The 22,394-nt window shown below is 42.4% G+C and overlaps 1 protein-coding gene across 7 annotated transcripts in view; it reads right to left on the minus strand.

Moving 5' to 3' along the window:
- The window catches only part of LOC119012476 (serine protease 23-like), a 68,415-nt gene that overhangs the window by 3,340 nt on the left and 42,681 nt on the right, over positions 1-22,394 (minus strand). For 2 of the 7 annotated variants that reach the window (XR_005072491.1, XR_005072482.1), the window contains one exon: positions 11,289-11,660. The exons of 2 other annotated variants lie outside the window; for them this stretch is intronic. The gene's annotated coding sequence lies outside the window, so the exon portion shown is untranslated. Of the gene's footprint in view, positions 1-1,313; positions 1,515-8,906; positions 8,929-9,257; positions 9,373-11,288; positions 11,661-22,394 lie in introns of those variants that run through there. 3 more of the 7 variants (XM_037086353.1, XM_037086356.1, XM_037086355.1) reach the window with 3 other exon arrangements.

The following is a 22,394-nucleotide window of genomic DNA, read 5'->3' on the forward strand; positions in this document are numbered from 1 at the left end:
GCTAATCGATTGGTATTTGCCCGGACCGGGACAGAACAGCACAGTCTCCTAGAACACTGAGGCTATTTTGATGAAGGAAATACAATAGGGAGAGGGTTTTCTTAGTGATTGCTGAGCTAACTTCATTCAGCAGTGTTAGAACTTTCTTTTGCAACAAAACTGCGGTATCTTTCTACCAGGAAACTCCGTAAATCACCTCTGTACTGTATCTGACCTCCGTCATCGTGCTCAGAAACCATGTATGGTCAGCAACTTATTACAAGTAAAGAAAAAACTAATCTACTACATCTCAAATACAAGTCTGACATCTCGTGTAGATTGCATCAATATAAACCTACAGAAAATGCCAAAATTATAAAATAAATGGGAAACACTGGGGCTCTCCTGCATCAAAAACAAAACATACAGGATTCACAGAATCTGTATTATAACATTTGCAAATGTGTGTAAATGAGAATGATTCTGTATTTTCATTCCATTTTTACTTCAATATAAGGAACTAATTAGTTAAGGAATAAAACAATAGCTGACTTAACATATAAAGATTCCTTTCCCCTTGAAATGAAGGATGAATAAATTAGGTCAGATCATCACTACAGTACACTGTTTGGGGAGCTCGTTGTGGGTTTAGTGGCCTTATAAAATCATATTGTGAACATACAAACAATTATTACGTTTATGTTATGACTCAAAAAAATGTTCTGATCATGATGATGTGACATTTGTGGGGTTTTATTACATTTGGAGAACAAGACTTGTCGGTCGGCACCACTGCTGCACCTCATTTTAATACTTTGTTGCACATTTTACATTTGCTTTTTTATCAAGAAATTGCAGCTCCAAAAATTTGGATAACATCTCTGATAACCACACCTTCCATTTTTGATATCAGACAAAGTAGAGCTGTGCTCAGTTTGCTGTTATACATAATGTGACCAGCAGAGGGGGCACAAGATCAGTTAAGGAGCACAGTGTGATAGATGGCTGGGATATTTTACTTTAAATTGTTTGAATTTGTCTGCAAATCTAATAAATACAATCTAGAATTCAAAACGAAGAAACACTCTTGTTGTTACATGCAACAGCTTACTTTAGTTGTTATTCTAATGGCACAAAGATCATTTTTTACATCAGAATCAACTATTTTCTGTTGTGATCTGATATTATTTTCTTTGCATATTCAAAGGGTTGTGCATCTCAACAACTCAAAATAAAGGTAAAAGGTAAAAAAAAAAAAAAAAGTTATAAAATAACAGATTTTGTAACAAACATTTTATTTTGGAAAAGGAGAAGCAAAGACAAAACTGTCCTACCTGTAAACATTCAAGAAAGAAAGAATAAGCAAAGAAAAAAAAATAAACTTCCGGACACTGTTCTCTCCTTCTCATCAACAAAAAATCGTCTCTATCCAAGCGGCTTCCAGCAGACTGGCTCCCATCGTTTCATGGGCTCCAAGAAAAAAAAAAGAAAGAAGAAGAAGAGGGAGAAGCTGTGTGCTGAGATCCTCTCTACAACCTGCATCCCACTCTGATGCAGAAAAAAGTGACGAGCACGCAGGCAGACAGGGAGGAGGGGGGAGGAGGAGGAGGAGGAGGAGGAGGGGGAGGAGGGGGGTCGAGCATGAACGAAGGTTTCAATCATGTGATGACGTCACACACTTCAGCCATGTGGACACATTTTTAAGGGTTATTTTTTCCCATGGATTATGCAAATATTGTGATGACGTCAGAGCAGCAGGTACAGAACAGTGACGCCTCCAATGTAAAGAAACAGATTTAGATGTAAAGTTGTGTGCAGACAAAGTGTTGCCTTTGAGTGCATGTTTACCACAAACTTTTGCAGTCAGAGTGTATGTTTAGATTTGTGTAAGGTGACACACACACACACACACGGCAATCAAATGCTCAATTACTGCTGTTACTTGACTGTGCTTGAATCACCTTGAATTTGCAAACATACACGCTGAGATTCAACTTGGCCTTCTGGAGCGTTCAGTCTGATTTTCCTCAGCGCATGGCATTTAAAAGACTGCCACTTTCTTTGCTGCTGTTTCTCCAAAATCATCGTGAGTCCTTGGCCAACTGCTCTCCCTGAGGTCAAGGGTGAGCTGTGTATCTCAAACTTCAAGACAATATGGACAGGAAGTCACCAAAAACAAAAGACGAATTTGAAGATCTACAGCTCTTTAGGTAGCCAAGGTCAATCTGCTGCTGATGAAGATCGAGTGTATCGATTGACTGAAAGCTTCAGAGCAGTTTCCTAACAGCTTCTAAATGCTAATCTTTCAAAAATGTACACCCTGCATTTGAGTGAAGTGTATGTTGTTTTATTTTAAATGAACATGAACATACATTTAGATTATCGTGCAGGAAATCCTTTAAGTTCCGTCACTGCAGCTGCAGATCTAGATATGAAAACCATTTCACATTTTTACTTCCCTGGAGGTGGGTTAGTGTTAGGTGATGAAAAGTTGTGCAGGAAACAGAATATGGGGAAATAGATCAGATAATCATGCGTGACAAAGGTATGAAGTCGTGATGGAACGTGTGATTTTAGGGCCAGGATTTCATTTAGTTTGCAGCATTCACTCCTCTTCAAACACACTCATCATAACCTGCCCGAGTTCTTGGAAAACTTTGCCACGATCATCCTCAATTAGGCCGTCCCCTGTCCAGGTTGGCCGTGGCTCACCGAGTCCATGTGAAGTTTTTTTCTGTACTGCTGGATAATCAGCCTGGTGGTCCGTAAGCTCATGATGTATCCTATCAGACCTGAAAAGTGGAGGCTGCTGGTTCTGTTTGACTTGATTTAATTATGATCAAAATGTCCTTCCCCATTTGTGATTCAGCAGTTCCCGCTGGGTCCACAGAGAAGTTCAACAGGTAGTTTTCTTCTTTTCAGCCACTCTCAGATAACCAAGATGGTCACAAGCAGGTATCATCACCACCTCTTTCTTCGCTCTATGGATGTCACATCACATCATCAATACGCTCAGTGCTGCCACAATGGAGTTTTGTATGGACAGCTGGAAAACGGACATTTGTGAATAGCTGCCTGAAAGCACTTACAGAAACATGTTCGCTGCGTGCCAACAAAAACTGAACATAAATATTGTTGTGAATGCAGAGGCTGTTTAATCATGTGTAATTGATAAAAAGCCACCAAACATCGGTTCAGAGCGCAGAGAGTGAAGAAATCACGTCTGTTCTTACGGATATTGAACGAGATGTTTTTAGTCAAAAGGATGGATATGAAGTTCGAGGGTGTGGTCCTCCAATTTGTCAGAGTGAGATGTGAATGATTTGTGGTTTGATGACGAGCGCTGAGGTTGAGCAACGTCTACCCTCAAATCAGTATGTGTGCTGATTACAACCGGTCCTCAGCCAGAAGCTGTAAAAATAGAGGTTTGAAGGAAATGATAGATTCTACTGACTTTCCCGAGACAAAACATAGATTTCCTGTTTGCTTTACATTGATGTTTGACCACATATATGTTTTAAAAGAGACCCAGTTTATGATCGCTCTAATTTTTTCTTTTTGTGTGAGCCTGTGGGGTGAAGACTGCCCAAAAGCATCAACCAGCACAACGGAATAATAAGAATAAGAATGTGTATCTAAGCTGTTCGGGGAGATGTCCAGACAGAGGAAGCAGCAATTAATGAAAAGATTGAATACATGTTTGTGTTGGAGCGCAACCAGCCAGCGGAACGAACATTTGACCATTTAGCAACAGAGGGACAAGAGGAAGTATGAAGAGATAAATAAAATAAAGACTGGACATGAGTGACTTTTTAGACACAGGGACAATGTCAGCTGTTGCTAGCCATACTTGTATGCATCCTTGTCACCTCACCAAGCTTTTTTTTTTGGTTCTGGAAAAGATCCCTCACCTCTTCATCCATCCAGGTTTTCTGGTTGGGGAACAATCTTACTGTGTCACTGAAGATGTTCCTCGAGACTGAACATCTGCCAGCCTGTGCATTCATAAAAGACTTTAAAGGCTGCTGCAGCCTCGTCTGTCCACACTTTAACAGTTTGCACCGATGGATCGGCTGGGAGTAAGTAGGCAGAAGAAGCAGGGAAACATGGTCTGCTTGCCCAAAATGAGGACGTGGGAGAACTTTGTAGCTGCCAGGAATATTGACACCATTGTTCTGTTTCTCTTCCCCCGCGTGTGTGCTCAGGTACTTTCCAACCGTCGTTAGCAATAACTGGCGTCATCATTCCTCAATAACTGACTCCTCTCGACTGACCACAATGCTGGCAGAGCTGAAACCATTGTTCATGGAATCACCTCTAACATAATCATAATAAAGGATTCATTAATTCCGACTTGATCAGTTGATTCAACTTTGATTTTGCACAGGAGCAGGAACACAGCCATTAAATTATAAACGTGCTGGAATAAAAAGCAGAATATTCCCCTCTGAACTCAGAGGTGTACGTACAGTTTCCCGGCAGAGTAGCAGCGTGGGTCCAAAGATAACTTTCAGACAACTCTGTTATCGTTAAAGGCTTCACTTCATTTTCTTTATGGCTTCTGCAACTAAACTTAGTAACTACACAAATAATTCCCACTTCACAGTAATGTTTTCACTTGTGGTTGGCTACATCCATCGCTGCGTCTTTCTCTTCTCCCTTTCCTTACGCTTCCACCTTTTGTGCTTTCTTTTCATTATTAATTTCCGCCAGGACTCGAGCTGACTCCTTAATATGTTGGGTGACCCAGGAGGGTCGTGGGGGGGAGGGGAGGGTCTTCCCACACGTGTGGTTGGTCGAGTCCTCGGAAGCTGAGGAAGCGCCATCATTTCTGTTCTCTCCCTGCGGCCGTGTGGACAGCAGCGGCAGTCTGGGTCAAACTGCGTTGAAGTCTAGACACCACTGTTTGCAAAAAAAAAAACAGTCCAACCGAAGGGGTCGGGACTGCTGTGGGAGAGGATGAACTTTGTATATGTGCTGGTTGTGACTCAGTGTTTCCCCCAGCTGCTCCTTTGGGCCCAGGCAGGGTTTTCTCTGGCTAGTTCTCAACACAGAAAGCATCCCTTTCCCATGCAAGGATGACTTCTCCTCTAAATTCAGCGTATGTACCGCTGCCAAGATGCTCCCTTAGTGATCTGTGACACACACGTTTAGTCATCAGAAGGGTTGTCTTGACCCTTGGCAGACAAAGGAAGCAAACCTCTGAGACGAGACTCTTTTATAAGCATACATGTGGTCTGAAAAGCTTTTATGGTGGTGTGTGTGTGTGTGTGCATGAAAACAAAATTAAAGCAACGTCTAAGCAAATTATGTTTGTTCTGTTATTTCTCAGTCGATGCATTACATGGCAGCTCGGTGAAACGAGGCAGCGTTTGTCATGCAAAGCGCTAATTATGGCGCAATTATAGTTCTGCTGTCTATAAATCACGTCCAGTGAGATAATCACATTAAGATTTTAGTCCCACGGACTGCACCAAGATAAATTTCAACTCACTTCTTAATTAATCTAATCAGGGAGTATTTACGTTAACTCCAGGCTCGTTCCTGTTGTTGCCTGACAGTCTGATGTTTAACTAATAGTTCTACAGTTTGAAAAATATACATATTTGCTTTCTTGACGAGAGTTGGATGAGAAAATTGATAAAACTACAGTCAGGAGATTTGTAGCTTAGCTGAGGGTAAAGACTGATAACAGGGGGAAACAATTAGCCACCAGCAACCACACACCTCCAGGAAGTTACAGGTACCAACCAAGAAATATTCCAGTTACAGCTACATTTTTACACAAAACCAAAAGCTAAAATTAGTAAAGCTAAGCTAAGCTAACTGTATCCTGCAAGAACAGTGTCACATTTACTACAGACATGAGAATCGTATCAATCATGTTTTATAGCGACGGAACAAGTAAGTTCATTAGAGCTTTAAGGGGTCTGGTAGGTGGATTTGGTTACCTTCATATGGAGACAGAGGAGAATACCCGTCTTTAGTCCTTGATAAGCTAATCTGAGCTATATGTCTCCAGGTAGAATGGCCTCATCTACCCTATAAACATAGAATTGTACGTCAGCTCCCAAAATACAACTTCGTTTTAAAGGGACAGTTCACCCAAAAATTTAAAAATAGCTAGCCGTGAGTTGGTGGACGCTTTCATGTGGGTGTTGATGCAGCTGGTAGGTGTATTTCAGAAACGAGGTCTGTGGGTTATCTTCAGTAACCAGGTCATGACGTTTGAATAAATACAATACTGCTGAGTTCTTTAAATGTACTAGTTTGGGCGCTTTGAGCACCACAAGCCGAGTGCCATCTGGTTGCACCATAATACAGATGGCTCGCTAACTATACTAACTATGCTAACTAAGCTAACCAAAGTTACAGCTCAGCAAGCACGAGCCTCCCGTCCATGAGTCGATGCACGCTTCATTCTCCACGGTAATGTGGATGGTTTTCACGGTTCATAATCGAGACAGGGCAGACATCTCAACAGACCGGCATCTCCAAAACACGACAAGTAGAGCGAAAACAATCTGCAGGTAAGAGGAAAACTATGCATTATCGATTATGGGATGAACTGTTCAATTTAAACAAGGCTTATCTGCATTTATTTTTTTGAAAACGATCTGTGGTTATATTCAAAGGGCTGCGTCCAAAATAAATTAAGTCGGCTCAAAATAAAGAAGAATGCTGTGCTTATCCTGGGTAATTGAATAACTGATGTGGGAAGCATGCAACGGGAAAGAAGCTGATACTGTGATGTAATGTGAATTTTTTTTCTTTAAATAAGTCGGGTCAAGTCTATAGAGGACTTGTGATAACAGCCACAGTTATTGCCCTGGGATGGTAGATGACTCACTGCCGCCTGCTCATTCCTGTCTTCTCACGCATCTAGGATTTGCCGTCCTTTCTCCTTGTCTCCCCATCCTTCAGTTACTAATCTGCCCTGTCGCGTCCTGCCCTTTACTTCACTCTGCTTTCTCTCTATTAAGTTTTATTGAAGTGCGTCTCTCTGTCTTCTCATACTTCTTCATGTTTCTTCCAGCTGGCGGTATCTGCGGAGAAGCCAGGTGCAGAGAAAGAGATACGAGAGAGGAGAAAGCAGGGGAAGAGATGAGGAGCTGGTTTATCTTGGCTCTTTGCATCTCCCTGCGCCTTGTAATGGAGCTTTGCTGGTTCCTGTCCAACCTTAATTCTTAGTTTTTAGTGGGATTTTGCATCTTAAGCGGAACATTTTCTCCCTTTCAGCAGCATGAAGTCTAATAAGAATATTCAGGCTCGGTGTGACCGACCGAGTTGGGGGGGTGTGATATTTTTGATAGAGCGTCCTCGGGATGCTCCGGTGTCTCCAGCTGCAAGAATAAATCAACACAACTATGCAAATATAGTGACTTGTTGTAAATCAGCGGTTTAGCCTGCTGTTGAAATACGTCCTCTCTTTTCCAGAGTTTGTTTGTGGAGAGAAAGTTTGTGAGATGAAGCGATCAGCAAAATATCTCGAGAGGTCCGAGTGGGTGTGTTTGGTTGATGCTTCGTGTGCACACACGCTGTTGGGTGATTTTTATACAGACAGACATTCCAAGAGGGTTTGGTTAACAGTCATAGAGACTGACAGGTATTAAAGGGTTTAATTATACCACAGCATTAAGTGCTTCCCAGAATGCACCAAAACACTGGTTGAAACACAGTTGAAACAACTGTAGTGTTGCTCTGACAGCCTGCTGACAGATGAGTGATGGAGGAGGGTTGACTTCTTCTTTGTTTCCTTTTTGTGATGTGATCTATGAAGCACTGACGTGTGAACATTTAAGATGTCCAACATGGTAGGTAAAGCAGTGTTGGAGGAATTCTCCAGATCCTTGTGGTGCCAACTGGGGTTGAACAGTAGGGGGACAGAAGTGTGAGGACAAAGTGTGCTCCACCTGAGTTTGGGCTGTTCTGGGTAGTTAGTGTCTTGCAGGTGCAGGGATTCTAGTGTTTCTACTGTTAACATGCTGTGCCGTAAATAATTTTTTTTTAAAAACTACAAAACATGACTGCACAGAGACGCTCCAAATCGCTTTCACTCTTTTGCAATTTACTTCGGCCTGGCTCCTAGCTGGTAACCAGTCACAGTCCAGGCAATCTGAGCTCATCGGCACACGTTATGGCTGACTGAAGTATAATAGCACAAACTCTTCCGAGACTGCAACAATGTGCCGATACCTTTCTTGCACTTCCCACAACACAAACAATGTCAACCACAGGTCACAGGCCGCCGTCCTTAGAAGGGAAGCTCAGCCGGTGTGGCAAGTTCAAGTAAGTATGTTTAGATACCAGAAATAAACTTAAACATTATTGCCATCATAAGCTAAACGAGTTACCTGGTTATCACTTTGTTCCATAACACCTGATTTTTACTGTTGTAGTTTTCTGCTGCAGCAGAATGTTTTAGGCTGCAGCTAATGATAATGAATCAGAGTTTGTTTTGTCCGACCTCGAGATCATTAAAACTCTTCTTTGTGATGGCTCATTGTTTTATATCCGGTAACTAAAACCATCAAATAACTGTAGTGAAGCAAAAACTAGAATGTTTCCTTCAGAAATGCAGCTGAGCAGAAGTAGACGGTTGAAAAGACTCACTGAAGCACCTCGAATTCGAACTGAAGTACTTTACTGAAAGTACTCAGTAACATTTTAACTCTGCAGATGCACAATGACACCTCACTTCCAGGCTTTAAAGGCGCTATTTACGATTTTATGTGCTCGCAATGAGACAGAAAGGTACAATCGAGGCGCACATTTAAAACTCGGAACTCTCATTCAATTATATGCATTTGCGCTCATAAACACAGACATTTAAACAGACACCGTCCTCAGCGCTGACTCAAATACACGTCCATTACAGCTGCGAACTCCTACTTTGAAAAACCACAGACTCGAGGCATGATAAGTACCTGCTTTTGTTGGTCAGTTGAAAGAGGTTGAGCTGGGCGTCACCTTAGAGGCGGTGTGTGATGAGCAATCAGAGTGACTGAAGGTCTAACACTCGAGCCTGAATTAGCTGAGTAACCGTGTCAGCGAGTCCTAAGAGGGACATTTTCGAACATTTGTTGGCTGATGTAAAGTCCAACAAGTCATTAGGCTTCATTAGGCTGAAAAAATACAGGCAACATATCAGCTTTCCTGAAATCTGACGTTCCTGAAACACTGCTGCTTAATTACCTACATGAGGGAATTTCCCCGCAGCTGCTTTTAAACGCTTTTATGGATGTCTTTTTTCAGAGAGAGATAAACAAATCACTCACAGCTCTGAAATGAACAGGCAACATCGATGTTATGGGCAATTTGAGCTCGCTGAGTTTTCCAGCTGTCTGTAGCCTCAGTGGAAGATTGATATTGCAGGTCACAGGAAGGGTTGTTCTGCAGTAAAAAAAAAAAAAAAGGTGTGCGATTTCTTGGCCGACGCAGCACTCAGAGCTAACAGGACACATGTGGATTGAACTGCGGGAGATACAGTCTGTAGATAGCGGTTTTGGACAATGAGTATTGTTTCGAACAGATAAGAAATGCAGAGTTGAGCATAATTCTCTGTGGGTTATCGCAATGTGACCCCTTTAATCTTTAATTTGAGTTTCAAGAGCTGTCAGTCTATTTGATAAAACTTTCTTTCCCTCTGAAGCGACAGAAAGTCTCGTTTGGTGTGCTTGACATCAAACCCAGGTGGGTCAGGGTAAAAAGACGGGGTGAGAGCTAACGGATCTGCTATTCTGGGGGGATAATGTCCAAAGAAGTACAAAATGTAAGGAATCGGCCAGGCCATGAGCTACTTAGCTCAGTTAGCCTTGTAGCTAGCAGTCCAGACTAGCTACAGTGTGTTTGTGTTTTGGACCAGGACAGGATGGTGCTAGCCGGTTAGCATGTTTCAACCTAAAAACTGCAGCAGTCTGTCTACCTCTGTATTGACTCACTGTACTGGCTTTGCATTGACCTCTATCAACAGTGTGAGACACACTGAAACTAACTGAACTTAGCTGTACAAACATGTGATGCCATTGCCCTCAGAAAACATCTGCGTAGCCTTCGGTCATAACGCTGACTCGTGCTCTGACTGGTGTTATCATGTTGTTCTATTATTGCAAATCGAAACAGATGTGCGCATGTGTTTGTGTGACTTGGACATCCATACTGCTTTTGAAGCGTTTGTTTGGTGTGTGCATTTCTGTCTGTATGTGTCTGTTTTCTTTAAGCGCGTGTGGTCTGCTGTTCTGTTTAAAGACCTCTCCGCCATGATAAGGGTCACCTGTTGCTGTGTTTACTCGTCATTATCAGTCAGAGTTACGCATCCCAAAATCTGACCCACATATGTTTACCAGTTGGCCGGATCTGAAGACGTGTGATCCTCAGATGAGCCTGGACAACAATACGTGGCAAGACTCGCCGGTCAGCACTCAGAAAAAAACAGCTGTCAGCAAGAAAATGCCACCGAATTCCCACCAGCTTCAGGCACAATGACACAATTTCCCAGAAGTAAAACTCTCCAGACTTTGACAAGAACAAAGCCAAGAGAAAGGTTGAATGTTGTGAAGTAGAGGGTTGATCATGCTGACAGACGGAACAGGAACTGAAACGCCTCTGATTCTATTCTGGTTTCATTCATGATATTGTGCCGTGATTATTGATTTACACTGTCTCTGTACAGTCGATGAGTAAAGCAGATCTGCTGTGCTGAAGCGTACTCAGTAAAGACACTTCATGTCCTGTCCAGGGGCGAGCTAAGGCAAGTTTATGTTATTCAACATGAACGCACAATTTTGCACAAGCACCTGACGCTCTGCATTGAGCCCGGCCACAGGTATGGAGAAGTGAAACAGCCACTAGTGGTCGCAGTTCAGCACCAGCGACACCTCCCCTCTCCCTTGTTGCAGTTGGAGAGTAAAGGCAGTGAAGTGTTGAAGGTTAGGGCGACTTATTATCATGCAGATCTGGTCTTGACTCTGGTGTTTGTCTCCAAAAGGGACTTAAGTCAGAACACACACAACTCCGCTCACTGTGTCTATAGACGGGGCTGTCCAGCTGTTCCAAAGGGAGGAGGGCTCACATCCACTAACATGGACATGCAGCCTGACCAGGTCGGAAACGAAATAACACAGAAGCTCAATAAAAATAATAATGATGATAATAATAATAATAGTACACAGAGGGAGACATCAGGACATCTTTACTCCTCTATGTCTTACATAGTAAATGGTTGTTTCCTGAGATATCGTGAGGCTGAATCTCATATATTGGACCTTTTAATTAATGCCGACATTTATTGAAATTCTATTCTTGTCGCATTTCATGGCATAAATGTTTATTTATTTATTCATTTATCATCTTGGCAGTTTCAGTCCTCCATGCACAGGAGGCTTTTTTATAAGTTGAAATACAAAAAAGAAAAAAATAATGTAAAGAAAGAAGAAGCATTTTTAAACATTTCAGCTGAAAGTGTGTTTCCAGCTTTGCAGCAGAAGGTCAGAGAAGGTCCCACTCGATGATCCTAACTGCAGTCTAACACCCTTGGAACGAACTGCACTGCGGTCTGTGAACCAGGCCTTATCGTCCCGTGTCAGTGATCGACCTCGTGAAATCTCCTGTGGCTGAACTGGAGCGAATCCGTGCCGACAGGTTCCAAACTCTACCAGACATCTGTCTCAGACGAGTGGAGGCTGTTATAGAAGCACATTACTGCTCATTGTTCAGGAATGATTCGTTCAATAATCACAAACAGGTGCTACATTCAGGTGTCCGTATACTTTTGGACATGGAACACACGCCTTTGTCTCTCCTTGCTGAGTGATATCTATCTGCATGTTTGATAAGCTGTGAAAAGGGGACTAAACCACTCTGCACTTTAATAAATGAGTACTGCAGTCGTGAGCAATCACTCTTGTCCCTTTAAAATGTTAAAGTTAATTGAATCCGTATTGAACTCTCAGCTCATCAGCTGCAGTCTTGGCGTAACCTGACATCTTGGAAAATGAAATCAGCGCATTATATTAATAGCATATGTACTTATGTACTTGAGGGGAAAACAAAGGTCTGTGGAGCTTTCCTTAAACACTCAGCTGGGATGAAAACCAGTTATTTCTGATTCACTTTTTAGACGCAGGACAGAGGCCGATGGGCCGACAGGAGACAGACCGCTCCTAAAACTGCATATTGTCTCAGGGTGCGGTGCTTAATAATGTGTTGTGAGCGCGATTACGAGGATCCAGTACATGGAAAAGTGACACTAACTCATATAATCTACTGTATTCGAAAGCTCGCACCGGTGTAATTCAAGGGCAATTTTGCTGCATGGTAATCTCGCCGCAGACACGACGCCCTCTAGCTGGCGAAGCTCTCCGATTGAAACGCACATCCGCTCATATTTACACAGCACTTTGCTTCTGTTTCCACTCCAACAAAGAGATATGATAAACACAGCGTTGGCGGCCGACAGGTTCAACCTACCGCTGTGGAAAACTTTGCAGAGCAGACATAATTTAAATGTTTAAACCAGCGGCACGCGTCTCTTTTATGTTCCTATTAACAATGCATGCTTTTCAATAGAGAACTGGCTCGTCTCGTGGTTACTAGGAGCTGTGTTTACCAGCACACGGCCTGTGCGTGTTGAATCCATTGCCTCCAACGAAACAAAGGGTTTGGCTGCTGGCAAAATAAAAGATAAAAAAAAAAAAAGAGTCTGCTCGGTCAAGCTCATTTGCAAAAGATAATAAATCAGTGGATGGATTTACTCCTTTCTTTTTGGCAAATACTTCAGTCTTTGCTGTTCGGCTTTAACAGCTTGTTTAAGCGGGAGGCTTCACTGCATTGTTGCAGGAGTGCAGCAGAGATTTCACTCGGTCATGTGAGATAGTGGGAGACACTTTGGCAGGGTAAAGGCTTCATACTGAATACATAATGACATATGGTTGAATCCTCCTCCTCTCTACTGTATGTTTTTATCGTCTGGATCCGTCTGTATGGGGATGATGGTCAGCTTTGCTGCCCAGTTTGCACAACACGAAAAAACAAGTGGTGGTACAGCCAGCGACCACTTGACTTTTATTTGCAATTTCTTTGTCCTCGTGTGACCTCTGCACTGCAACACTCCCCGATTGTTCTCTCACTCACTTCAGTTCATAATCCATTAATTTATCTGAACATCTGGAAGCTGCAAATGTGAAACTGATACTGAAGATATTTCAAATGAAAAACCCTCCTCTGGAATCAAAATCAAACCAAATACCAAATACTTTTTAAGGGAGGCTATCATCAATTTTAGCTTCTTGTCATGGTTCTTTCTGCCTCAAGTCTTTCTTTTCGGTTTAAAGATGCAACATGTCAGAATTTTAATGATTATTATCAACAGAATGTGAATGAATCGACTATGTACTGTGTTGCAGGAACATCTACTGTCATTAGCATGCTAACAAGCGAGCCCTGTCACAGCCCAAACACTCCCCTGGTCCCTGAGCTCCCAGTCTGGACTGCTAGCTGCATGGCTAACTGAGCTAACTAGCTAAGGCGTCTACTATTAGCAGCAGGTAACGGTTATTTTGGTGATATGCTGTAGTATAAATTTGACATGTTGCCTATTTCATACATACTGCCCCTTTAAATAATAATAACTATAAACTATAAATACAATCAAAATACATAAAAATGTAAATATGGATGTAAAATTTCAAATATTTTCCTTTCTGGTTCAAAATGTACACTTTAATTAGCCAAAGCTAAGAGAAGTAAAAACATTTTAACATCATCTGCATAAAAACCACAAAGAAATTTCCACGTTGTGTTTACATGCTTTGTGTACTTATCTTGTGTCTTTGTTTAACTGCCACACAAACAACTGCACTAAGTGACTGACAGGCAAATTACTGCCTAGACTGATTAAAGGGAAACGTAAACTACAGTTTTAATCTTGATTGGAAAAAGAAATAAAAGCTGGAGATAAAACAGCAACAAAGAGAAGAACACGCCCAGTTCTTTACACTGCTGACACAGATACTTGAAATGTAGCCAGAGTGGAATAACATGCAGATGTTGATCTCAATCTGGCTTTTAACATATGAGGCTTTTGCACGTTCCCAAGACTGTGGTTCACAAAAACACAGAAGGCCAACTGCCACGACCTTTTTAAATTATGGATATGCACCAGTATAACCTAAACTCCTACAGGTTAATGTGCTTTAACTGTTTTGTAGCCTGTTGACGGTTTGATGGCCCGACTACTCATTGTGTGCTGGTTAAATTTGGGTTAAATTAACAGGTTGGATCGCCGAGTTGCATTTAAATCAGCTGTTGGAACAAGAAAGTGGAGCTCGGCAGGAGAAGTCATCTTTTATTTTTAATGGAAGATATTCCATCTGGTGCAGCGCCTGCCATTTATTTCCCCCAACCAACACACGCAAAGACGCTAATAAACACGGACACACTTCTCCATGACCACAATCAACCTTTAAGTGCCTTTTTCCTCTCTGCTCCAAACAGGAAAAGCTCTGATTATAAACACACAGCAATTATTTATGAGGCAACAGCGAAGTATCCACTCCAACAGCCCGGGAGTGATAGAAATAGCTGGAGGAGCTGACCGTGACGTGCAAATGATCACTGAGAGCTGTTGATAGTCCTCTGGCAATGTCAGAAATGTAAAAGAAACATATCATTTGAGATGTACAAATTAGAGCGAATTGATGCTATTAGCTTCAGTTTGTGCCTCTCATGTAAGATTAGCTACGTTTGAGTCACCGAGCTGAGCACCAGAACTTCTGTAAAGTCTTTGTGCTCTGAAATGCACAAATTACAAAAGTAACTGATGAAAGGTGCTGATTAGCCTGAGATAACATTCACAAATGAAGAACCTCTCTGTTAGCATTACTAGCATGACAGACTGCACACTTGCACAGTCAACTGAGCTAACTAGCTAAGGCATCTACTGTTAGCAGCAGGTAGCTGTTATTTTTGGTGATATGCTGCTCCCTGTTTGTTTTGAGTCTGAATTTGACCGGTAGATATTCTTACATACTGCACCTTTGCACTAAGTAACTGAAAGGGAAAAAAACCTGCCTAGACTGATTAAAGGAAACTAGCTTGAGACAATGTACACTAGTCAGGAACCTCTCTGTTAGCATAACTAGCACGATAAGCTAATGGCCAGAGCTCAGATAGTGGGAGAGTTTCCATGCGTTTGTGCAACTTGTGCAGCAGGTAAACAGTCGGTCTTTAATTTACGCTAACTTTTGTGTGCTAACTTTGTGGCAGTACTGGCAGTAAAATGCTTCCTTGGTAATTATGTTTTTTTCTCTTCTGTCTATTGTCAGGCGAAGACAGGAATATCTGGCTTCTTGGAAATACAGCTGCAGCTTGAAACACAGGTTAAAAAGTATTTTTTTATTTATTGTGCTGCAGATAGAAAACTTTGAGGAAACCATTTAAAAACAGCTTACTTTTCCAAAGTTCTCCATGTGTATTCAGAAAATCAAACACTTAGATGGTAACACTTGTGAAGTAAACAAATTGAGGTTAGCATGCCATATGTAAGTTATATCAGTTGTTAAACCTGCATCTAACCCCGGGTGTTTTGGATTTTCTTTTAACCGCATTATTTAATGATTCAGTAAATACCTTATAAAATGAAAGGCATGAGCGAGGGGAGGATGTGCAGGCAGAAGCTAAAAAACTTGGCACAGGAGGAAGAGAAAAAAGGTAGAGAAAGCTTCAGACGGCAAAGTGAAGAGGAAGCAATGGGCCGGTGTGAGAAGTGGGCCATGGAAGGAGAGCACAGAGAAAGTCTGTGGGTGACATCAGGCTTGGATGGATGCTGCATGTGAGGAGGTGACGTGGTCCTTCAGGGCTCGAGTTTGCAATTTTATTTCAGGCTCCTTATCATCTGTCCTCCTGCGCTCCTAATGTTTTGTTTATGCTTTCCACCCCCCCCGCCCCCTTCCCCACATGTCCCCAACGTCCAACTCATCACCGCTCTTCGCTTCATTCTTCTCCCAAGCTCACCCCTCTGTGTCTTCATCCAAGACCGCAATTATACACCAGAGACTAGTTTTCTCCTTTTCATCTCTCATTCACTTTCCTCCTCCCTCCCTGTCGCCCACCGCCGCTCTGCTCGGCGAGGAACACCTCACCCTAAATCACCATTCGCTGAGGTCGTCCTCTAACAGACGTCCAGACAGACGAGCAGAGGAGTGGAGCTCCACCCTGAACCTTTCATGATAGAATGATGTGCCAAATAACCAACCACGGCACGAAATTACTGCCACATCACCTGCAGCTGCAGCTCCACACCAAGCTGGGGTGGATCTCTCTTTCCAGATCATACAACAAAGATCCTCTTTGTCCCTCTGGAGCCCAACACATCTCCACATAAACCCAGCCTGAACTTGATCTGGGGGCTGTGAACTGTCATGTGTTGATCCTGCGAGCAAATTGATTGCTGCCACCAAAAGGGTGTGACTGCACATGTGTGTTTGTTGTGCTTCTATTTTTCGGTGCCATTTCAGCATACCGCATGGCTGACGCCGGAGAATATGTCGATCCTAACAGGTTGCAGATGCAGAAGCACATGGAAGTGTCATCTGTCTACATGTGCACAGGCAGAAGATGCGGTGGCGGTGAGATGATGTCGACAATCAGTATCGGCTGAAGCGCACGGAAACGCACATTAGTTTCTTCTTTTGCATTGTTTGTTTTTTTTTTTTTTGTGAGTGCCATAACTCATCCCGCAGAGTCAAAACAAAAGCGGATGCCAAGCATTCGCCAAGGTCGCTTGAGTCATCTCGTTTCGCAGACGAGGAACAGACAGAGTTGTGAGCTGTTGCCTTGGCTGCATAATATCGCTGACACAGGTCTCGACAACAACAAAAAAAAAAAAAGTTCAGAAAGGAATTAAAATGTTTTAATCACTCAGAGTTCCGTGCGGTCGAGTGAGTCATGCAACCTGAATGACAAAAAGATTTCCCACAGCAGACACGTACGATATCTCGGCTGTCAGCTTTTATTCTAAACAGAACAAGAACGTCCTCGCCCCTAAATCACTCCTCACATGTGATATGTGGAGAGACGGAGGCGCTTTGACTGATTGATAAATATAATAAATTGTGTGATGTTGTCACACATGCATGCGTCTCATTAGAACACATTACCCGTTCGGTTTCAAGACCGGAGTCATGACAACACACGGCATTCAAGAATAAAATGATCTAACTTGGCTCTTGGGTGACATGTTTACCCAACACAGCTGTACAAATACATGTGCTGACATGCTTAAGTTCAGGCTTGCAAGTGTGGGAAAGAGAGAATAAGAGAAAGGAAAGATGCTGTTTCAGCAGTTTGTAAAGAGCGCCACCTAGTGAGCCGTCAGAGGAGGCTTTCACAGGGTCGGTGAGCCTGGAGCAACATGGGGATGTGGGTTGAAATCCAGCAGATGGCGCTGTGGCACCTTCATGCTGTGTGTGCGTGAGTCTGACTTCTTCTTCAGACTCTTCAGGGGTTTTCCAGTTTCTGCATGAAACTGGAAGAATGATGTCTGAAAGGGAAGGTGGGAGTGAATCTACCAGAAATAAGTTACTTATCACTTGTATTTATAAAAAAAGAGAAGTTTGGGAGCAGTCATTTGATTCATGAAGCGTCTCAGTGGGAGGCGGAATGCGTGTGAATACAACCTTTGTATTTCACTTATCAGTGGCTGGACGTATTAACTCACTGGGGGTCACCAGTACTAGAGGGGGGTCACTAGAAGATACCTAGATTTGGACACAGGAGTCCTGATAGATTAGTAATAAAGCAGGACCTTTCTTAAGGACATTATCATGTTAGATGTTTTTTTTTAATTAACTTGGCGAACACTAATCGAGCGCCACAGGATTGTGTTCAAAAACCTGGAAACAAATTAGCCATTTTTTGAATTTCTGGTTCTTAGTGGTTTGTTTGAATGGGTTTTCAGTCAGAGGCCTAAAATACGGTCTGTGGTGAACACAAGGTGCGAAGTACTTTAAAGTTTTGCTCGACCGCATAAAATACATTTGTAAATACCTCAGTTTTGACTTATAAAGCGTTAGCATGTCTTTATAAAGGCGGTTGCTAACATGGATAAATGATAAATGGACTTACATTTCTGTAGCGCTTTTCTAATCTACTGACATCCAAACGCTTTACACCACTTGTCAAATTCACACACACATTCACACACTGATGGCAGAGGCTGCCATGCAAGGTGCCAACAAAAATGAGAGTCATCTCCTCCCAAGTCCATCTGTAAATGCAAACTGGAACTATAACTTTCAGACTTGAAGATTGGTCTGTTTATAGTACGGTGTGTACTATAATATAGAGTGGCAGGAAGCTTTGTGGTGGTGATGTGGTGTTCATACAACCATGCTGTAGTCTGTTTAGAGCCTAACAGTGGCTTTTTATTTGGAGTGATTAAATTTACACCTCAAATATCAAATAAATAGTAGCATCCATTAGCTTAATAGGTAGAGCGGGCATCCCATGTGCAGAGACTCTGTCCTCGCTGCAGCAGTGCCAGGTTCAAGTCCCGGCCTGAGGCCCTTTGCTGCCTGTCAGCCCCCCCTCCCCCCATCCTGTCATCTCTGATGCTAGACCATCAGTAGAGACATATAAAGGCCAAAGAAAATCATACAAATTGTTTTCATCTGACAGGATTTTCTGGCTGAACAAAACATGTAAATATCGTAAGAGTACGTCATTCCTGCAGCACTCTTCTACTCCACTAAAACTTGGAGATGTTGTTGTGGTGAACCACGTTATCTAGCTGCAAACCTTGAGCACACACTTTGCACAAATATTGCAACCAGTTAAACCAATGACCCATTTTGTTTCAGTACGTTTTGAAAGGCATGAAAATATTTATTACTGTGACTGCTGAAAGCATATATTTCTTCTCGTATCTACTTCTCTAACTGCAAGTAATATCAAAACCGCTTGAATTCAATCTGCAAAAATTTGCCAGGAAAATGACCCTTAAGCTGGAAACAACTGGTTTATCAGTTTTTCTGCCTGACTGATAAACCGATGGGTGATATCTGGAACTCTTTTATCAACCTCTTATTTGCGACCCACCAGCTGCTGAGGGGCCAGGAGTCTGCTCATGATGCATGTTTGTGCATGTTCAAGTGGTTATTTATGCGGCTCAGAGATCTTCACAGTATGCCACAGTGATCTTGACATCTCCAACCACAGTATCAAACAGGAAACTGAGTCATAGATACAGCAATCCACTTCCTGTTTGTTATCCACAGCAGTTGGCTGCCCTCACAACAGGTCAGAAATGAGAGAAGAGTTTTGTCAAAAGACCGAATAAAGCATTGACTTGGAAAGGGGGTTAGAAAAATGTCTGCAGCTGCATTAAAGTACTGAGCTCACTTCACTTCACGGAAATCCCTGCACGTGATTATCTAGTTAGAGAGTAAAACCATTTCATTGTACGCTTATTGCATTTTACGATTGTAAAACTTCTAAAAGCATTTTCAACAATCAGCATTCTGGCTTGGGAAAAAAAACACATCTTTGATCCTTTGTGCGTTCTCGAGTGTGGTCGGCCAATTCTTTCATGTGGTTATTAAAGATACATTTGGAAACAACATCTTGCACAAGTTAGATGGAAACTTGCAAATCGTGTAACTTAATACAGTGATGAAAAATGTTAAGTGAAAGCCACCGTTTCTCACCGCTCTGGCGGGTCATATCTGTCGTTGACATTCTCCCGCATGGAGCGCCTTCTAGGAGCGCTGCAGTGTGGCTTACAGCGCAGGGCACATCAGCGAATCTCATTAGTGGCTGTGCAGGAGTTAAGTGGGAGCTTACACTACTGAGTGCGTTCTTCAAGGTTGATTGGGGTCAACAAATGTCTTTTGCTGAGGTCAGGGTTATAAACTGATTGGAATCACTGTTGAGGTTCTTCTTAGCCTTGACACAGCGCCACCGGCGCTTTAAATCTGCGCCTGTGTCAAAGAGCACTGGGCTGGACGAAGTGAAAATCGTGCACAGCAGCAGGGACATGACAGTCTGTCACTGCTTGCAGCTGAATCATTACTTGCACTAATCTTGTTAAGCGTAAGTTAACAACTTTCAGCAGTTATTGTGGGGCGACCAACATGAAGAAGTGGGAGAACAATTAGCTCTACAAGCTGCTGTGGACCTGCTTTTACTGATTCTGATAAGGAAACAAGACGCATGTAGACAAGCTAGATGAGAATTGTGGGTTCCCAACTTAAAATACAACCATATGCGATGAGTTCAAGGATTAGAGCTCCCTCACAGTAAAATCTTTTAGAATATGCTACACGCATAAAAAGGAAATTATAGCAAAGAAGAAAGCTTTTTTAAAAAAAGTTTAGCCAGACAGAGGGTAAAGTTTTCACTCGTTTTTTAAGATGCAGTACTTAGAAACGACAGATGCCCAGTACAAATGTTAGAGCTACTTGTGCTGCCACCAGGTTTTAAGGAAGCTCAGCAAACAACACTAAGGCCTCCAGCAAACCAAAAGTGCTGCTTTTGCTAGTTAGTCACTTTTTTTGACCTTCAAGCCAACAAGCAACCTGGTGAAGATGGTCAGGTTTTTGGTCAGCAGCCGTCTGTTTTTCCAAATACTGTTCATGCATCTCGATCAATGCTAATGCTAAATGCTAATATGCAAAAGTGCAGTGAAGCATCAAATTTGGCATAGAACAGAACCAGCAAACATTCGTTGCTACATCCTCTTGTGACATATTGACTTACTATCAAATCGACGGGTAAGCCTAGCTCAAGTTAAGTAAGGCTAGCTAGGGATAGCTAGGCTAAAGATCTGTTTGAGGCAGAGTTTACTACTGTATGAATTAAAATGAATTCTAAAAGATTTCTTTCACTCGCTGGTCTACAACAATGGAAAAAGTAGAAAAAAGTTTGATCAGCATGGAGTCAAGGAGAGATTTCCTCCCCCAGTAACAGAGATGAAGACGAAAGCATAAAAATAGAAAGAGGTGTTGAGGGGGGGAGTCGGAAAGGGTAAAAACAAGACAGCACAAGAGGCACGTCCGGCTAACGGGCTCACTGTAATCTCTTAATGAACTTCCACGTGTAGGAATAGTAAAAAAGGGCTTGGAAAATAGGATGAACAGAAAAAGGAAGAGTGTATGGGATGAAGGTGGCAAAAAAGATACTTTGGACCTGATCAGAAACCAGGTGATGGGTCACCGAAAGGATGCACCGACCCAGTCTGTCTGACTTTTTAAATGAAGCTCTCGGTCTCATTTACAATTTAGAGAAATGTTTTCACGTATAATTTACAAAACTGACAAAGAACTGAGCAGTATCAATTACACCAAGAGGAAGTTGGCACATAACCACCCAAAGCACACACACTGACACAATACACACATGTGACGGTGCACGTATACACACACAGAATTGCTTTCCAAATCTGGCCTCCTGCCAAGGGGTCTGTCTGAAATCTCCTCGTCAATCCTCTGATGTCGTCAGACATCGGAAACCAAGCCGGTGTCATCCACTTGGCGAGTCAGAGGTCAGGTAAGTCGCTGCTTCATGGTAAGCATCTCCAGCACTAAGCCTGACATTGAGCCAGTTGGTGAATGGGGAAAGCACTGAGTGTGACTGACCTGCTATCATGTCTCAACCTGAACAGCTACACTCTCTTCAAGCTGGATATGGGCTGTAGTTCAGTTTGTGCAAAGTTTCAGTTTCGGCCTTGCACTGAAATCTACTGTTACTTTCATTTTCCTTTAACATGAACTTTATTTACCTTTACTTAACACGTAGAGTTGCTACTAGCGTGTGCTCCGGGCATTGTTTACCTAGCGAGACTGAGAAGCAAGAAGTGAAAACAACTCCCACACACTTCACTGAGTATACAAATGCCACTGACACACAAATAAGTTACAGAAAACTTGACCTAAATACCTCATTCCATACTGTGAAATGACACAGTTTATACAGTAGAATGCATGTAATCTATACAGTATGCTTTTATGACTCATGCATGGCTGATTCAGAGTCTGCTTTACTATCCGAGTATGCAAGCATGTAAAGAGTGTGTCTTGACATGCTCTACAAATACAATATGGAAGAATTAGAGCAAATAGGGGAAGTGCATCATCAGAGTAACTGCTTACTGCTGCTAACTGTTGTATTCTGTTTAATACAGCCGTGACTGTTAGTTAGCTCAGTTAGCCACGCAGCTAGCCGGACCACCAGGGTGTGTTGGTGCTTACACCGTCAGCACAGAAGCTTGGGACAGCTGACAGAAAGAGGTTGTCAGGCCCAGGGCTAGCTGGTTAGCATGTTAATTCAGCAGGTTTCTCTACAACATAGCACATAGATGTCAGAACTGTTTCTTTACATTCTGTTGATGGTTTTATTTAACTTTTGAATGTTTCAAACTA

This window comes from Acanthopagrus latus, chromosome 22, assembly GCF_904848185.1.
Source record: "Acanthopagrus latus isolate v.2019 chromosome 22, fAcaLat1.1, whole genome shotgun sequence".
NCBI classification, from domain to species: Eukaryota; Metazoa; Chordata; class Actinopteri; order Spariformes; family Sparidae; genus Acanthopagrus; species Acanthopagrus latus.